The 5,172-nt window shown below is 31.0% G+C and overlaps 1 protein-coding gene across 1 annotated transcript in view; it reads left to right on the top strand.

Moving 5' to 3' along the window:
• The window catches only part of LOC107741990 (zinc finger protein GLI2-like), a 104,322-nt gene that overhangs the window by 69,271 nt on the left and 29,879 nt on the right, over positions 1-5,172 (top strand). The window lies entirely within an intron of this gene.

The raw sequence follows: 5,172 nt of genomic DNA, 5'->3' as shown, positions 1-5,172 counted from the left end.
GGCCGATATTTGGCATTTTTCAAATATCGGCATCGGCCGATAAGTTTTTCTGTTTGGCCGATGCGTTCGAGTCGGGACTTTTTTTGACGGCACTGAGAGCGGCAGCGCCTGAGCACACAGTGCTCACATTCTCCCTCTTGTTCGCCGTCGTCGTTAACAATTCTGTCTAATACAGATAGAAGTCTGTCTAATAATCCGATAGAACCGTTAAACAAAGGAATTAAAATGTATACAAAAAGTATTATAACGATTGCTTTTATATTATTAGTAATAGAAAGGCAAACATTATGATACTTTCTCGTTTGCCGTCAGCATTCAGCAAATACTCATTTACATCAGTGTGTGTGTGTGTGTGTACTTGTTTATGCTACAATGTCGACCAAATGTCTCCACAAGGATAGTAAAACCTGAAATTTTTTTTGCGCTCCCCATGACGGGAAAGAAATTATTAAAAATAGTAAATGGTGTTTATCTGAAAGTGTAACAATGCAAACAGGTTTTCTGTAAGGGGTAGGTTTAGGGTTAGGGTTGAGTTAGTTATAAAAAATATTGTTTGGTCAGTATAAAAATAATAGAAGTCTATGCAAAATCCCCCCAATTCACAGAAACAAACATGAAATATTAAAATAATATTTAAAGCATTCAGTTATTAATTGTCATAAATAAATGTTTATCTTCTTACACTTATATATGCTGAAATGCAGACATATTTTATATTTGCACATTTTTACATATTTTATATTTAATTTATCTTTACACAGATTTTCTCTAAATGCCATGTATTTTTTAATTAATTAATTAATTAAATTTATTAATAATTTATGAAGTTATTTAAATGCTTTATGTATGTTATTCTTATTATTTAGACACATTTTATAACATATTTCACACTGCATACATATATATGCATATTTTTTTCTATCTATCTATCTATCTATCTATCTATGTACCTCTCTCTATATATATATATATAATGCTTATTTTCAATTAAATTTGTTATTTAATAATAACTTTAAATGTTATAATAATAATAAATTTAAATGTTTTATGTATATTATTTTTGTTACCATACATTTATCAATATACCATATAATGATAATAACAATTAATTAATTAATTAAATACACTTTATACATTTTTTTAATTAAATATTGCATTTGCTATATAAAAAAAGGAGTGAGTGTATAGAGCTATAAAATGAATGCAGAACAGCTCAGATCATTTCATCACGTGACTTTGCATGCTTTGGTGACATGGAGCACATTCTGAGACACTGTTGAGATCTCTAGAGGAGACACCTGTGAGATTTCTGTGCTCTGTTTCTCAGGATTGTTCGTATTGAATGTGGAGAAGCGTTTGAGATGAGAGTGAATGTGTGTGTGAAGCTCTGGAGTCCCGCAGCGCGTGTGAATGGGTGTTAAAGCAAACGCGCGCGTCTCCATCACTAAAGCGCTCAGTAATGCCAGTGTATGGGCACCTGACAGCCTGGCACGCTCTGGAAACAGGTGCTAGCCCATCTGCTGCTCCACACAAACAATGGCCTCGTGACGGGACTCAAACACACTCACGCTGCTGAACAATAGACGCAGAAACACTGGACTCATGTGATGCTTTTATTACTCAGGACAATATTATGGCAGCTTAATAGAGGGAATGAGTGTGTATTTATGTGCTGTGATTATGTTTTCTCGCTGTTATGGCAGGAAGATAACAGGTATTTGCTATCATCTTTATGCAAAGGTGCTAATCAAATCACAGCCAAAAAAGTGAATGTGTCACACCATAAATATTAGGACGGCAGTCCAGTGCTGTGTCCAAAATCACTCCCTGTTGCTTATTTAGTGCACATTTTATTTAGTATTGTCCGAATTCTGTTTTTTCAAATTAAATTAAATTAAATATATATAAAAAATAACATATTTCTAAAATGTGTAACACAAGTTTTTATTATTATTTATCAGTTTAAAATTGTTTTATTAATTGATTTAAAAAATAACAAAATTATAAAGTTTTATTAAAAAATTCATTTTTTATTGTAATGATTAAAATAAAGTATTATTAAGATAATAAAAAATTAAAATGATTTTATGAATTTAAAATGTATTAATTAAAAGTAATATTTCAAATGGATTATTACAATTAATGGCAAAATGAATGTTTGGAAATGTACATAGTACATACAAAATGTAAATGTATTTAGAATAATATTTAAAAACAAATACAATAAACTAACTTCTATATAAGCCCTATTTGCTCCTGTCTAAATACTTACATTTGTGACCAAATTCACTCGTTCCTCATATGTGACCCTGGAGCACAAAACCAGTCAATAAGGATCAATTTTTTTAAATTGAGATTTATACATCATCTGAAAGCTGAATAAATACGCTTTCCATTGATGTATGGTTTGTTAGGATCGGACAATATTTGGCCGAGATACAACTATTTGAAAATCTGAAGGTGCAAAAAAATCTAAATATTGAGAAAAACGCCTTTAAAGTTGTCCAAATGAAGTTCTTAGCAATGCATATTACTAATCAAAAATTAAGTTTACTACATTTACGGTAGGAAATTTACAAAATATCTTCATGGAACATGATCTTTACTTAATATCCTAATGATTTTTGGCATAAAAGAAAAATGGATCATTTTGACGCATACAATGTATTGTTGGTTATTGCTACAAATAAACCTGTGCTACTTATGACTGCTTTTGTGCTCCAGGGTCACATATAGAGAACACTGTGTGTATGAGGTGCGTGTTGAAGCTCTGAGTGACCCGTCAGATCTGGCTGCGTTTAGAGCCTCAGGACGCTGAGATTTACTGGATTCTGGCTCCGATCGTCCATCAGCGCCGTTACCCCGCTGCATTCTGGGAGCCTGAAGCCCCGGCTCTCTGTAGGAGGGTGGAGGTGTGAAAGAGGCTCGCGAGGTCCCACAATCCCCCGGTGCAGAACAGGCCATGTTTCAGCGCCCGTCTTTGTTGTTCTTGCTATGAAAATGAGAATCACTCCACAGGCTAAGCGTGTTAAATCTGAATATTACATTACTTATTTAAGTGGGCTGTGTGTCTTTTGTTTGAAACGCAGATGTTTTACATGCAGTGCATGTGAGAGAGGCCAGTATTAAGTATGCATGTGTCTGATATACATACTGTACATGCTCGCTGTTTGCAGTTTTTCAGCTTTATTTGGAGAAGATCGAGATGTTTTATTATGGTCAGAGATTTGAAATAAAAGGCTTATGATGCAGACTTCTGTTGCATCACAGAGAAACCATTACAACCATCGTTTCTCATGTTTAGCTGCTGTTTTGATTTCCATCTCATTAAAACTGTCTGGAAAAACATCAATAACTTGCTAATCAGATATTGGCTCTGGAGCAGTTTAATAAAGTTTAATGATCGTAGATGAGAAATATGTATTTAAAGAGAAATATGTGTGTTGTTTTTTGTCAACTGACGACTATTGATTCATTTGTGTTTGTTTATCTGAGAAAAATCAGATCCTTTAAAACTTGAATGCATTTTTTCAACTTTTCAAGGTTTCAAGTATATTCAATTTTTTTGTAATTTCATTTTCAAGCGTTTTAATTAAAATAAAAAAAATAGTTTTAAAATACTTCATAAAATGTTCATTTTAGGAGAAAAATCTGATCATCTAAAAAAATCTAATCTTGTCCAAATTAAAAATTTCAAGTATTTCAATTAGAATAAAATGAAAATAGCTATTAAAATATTTCCAAAATGTGTAACATTAATTTTATTAATGTGACTTTTTCAAGTGTAACATTAATTTTTATTGCAATTTATTTTATATTATATATTATATTGTAAGTATAAAGTATATATAGTATAAGTATGCTTAATTGTTTTTTGGGGGGGGGAATATTAAACTTTTTAATTATACGTTATATTATATAATTTATGACTTTTAAATGAAAAAATTATATTGTAAGAGCATAAAGAAAGTTTTTGTGGATAATAAACTTTTTTATTATATATTTTATTATATATTCTATTTATTTGTAACACTTCCATTTGAAAAAAACATTATATACAGTATATATATTTTTTATTTTCCCGTCTGGGAATCATCAGAAATCATCAAGAGCTTAAAGTGAAATGATCCTGAACTCCAGCGAGAAGTTTCCTTGAAGGAGGGATGGAAAAGTCCGTCCGTGGATTGAAAGCGGTCTGGATTGTGTTTGAGGGTTTTTCCCATCACACCTCAGACGAGTCCAGTGCCAAACCTCAGGAATATTAGTTATGGCAAACTCTCATAAACGAGGCGCTCTGTGTCAAACATTGAATAATGTGATCAGCGTGTGTGAAAGTGTTTGACAGGGACAAACAAACCCGCTTAAAGACCTGCTGAGTGAATACAGAAGATGAAATGTTCAGCAAACGTATAGAAATGATCTCAGAGGATCATGGTTCTCCAGCTAATATCACCACTAGAGCTGCACCATCTATGCAAATAAAACCAAAAGCGCAATGTGGCTTAGTGCAGGTATCAAATAACAAAAGGCAGTGGTTTAATCAAATAAACATATGCTTTGCACGTTTCAGAGCATGCAACAACCATCTTTCCAAAATTGTATTGAGAAGCGTTTATAAACAACAAAAAAAGAAGCTTTGTAAAGTTTTCTGTCAAAATAAAAGTTCAGCAGTTTAACGTTTAAAAATTAAGAAATTAAGACAGCCATAAATATTTGTATTGTAATTTTAAAATTGTAATATAAACTACAATTAGTAGTAGTAGTAGTAGTATATTATTTTTCTTACAGTAAATACTCAAATTTTTACAGTTTTATATTTTATTTTATTTTACAGTTAAATTATTATTATATAATAATAATTAGTAATATTTATTATTTTGTTTTTATTTAGTCATTTTTATATTTTTATTTAGTAATAATAATTATTATTATCTTTTTTTCTGATCAAATTTTTAATTGCAATTCAAATCTAAGTGTGATTCTGATAAAAATTGTGATTACAATTTAAAATTTTAGGAGGAAAATCCGATCCTCTAAAAAAATCTAATCTTGTCTGAAGTGCTTCACTTAAAAGAAAAAATTATAATAATAGTAAGTATTAAAATGTGCAATTTATTAATTATTGTGTGTGTGTGTGTGTGTGTGTGTGTGAGTGTGTGCGTGTGTGTGTGT

This window comes from Sinocyclocheilus rhinocerous, unplaced genomic scaffold (assembly GCF_001515625.1).
Source record: "Sinocyclocheilus rhinocerous isolate Xijiao unplaced genomic scaffold, SAMN03320098_v1.1 scaffold586, whole genome shotgun sequence".
Classification (NCBI taxonomy): domain Eukaryota; kingdom Metazoa; phylum Chordata; class Actinopteri; order Cypriniformes; family Cyprinidae; genus Sinocyclocheilus; species Sinocyclocheilus rhinocerous.
This window is presented reverse-complemented; position numbering and strand designations above follow the sequence as displayed.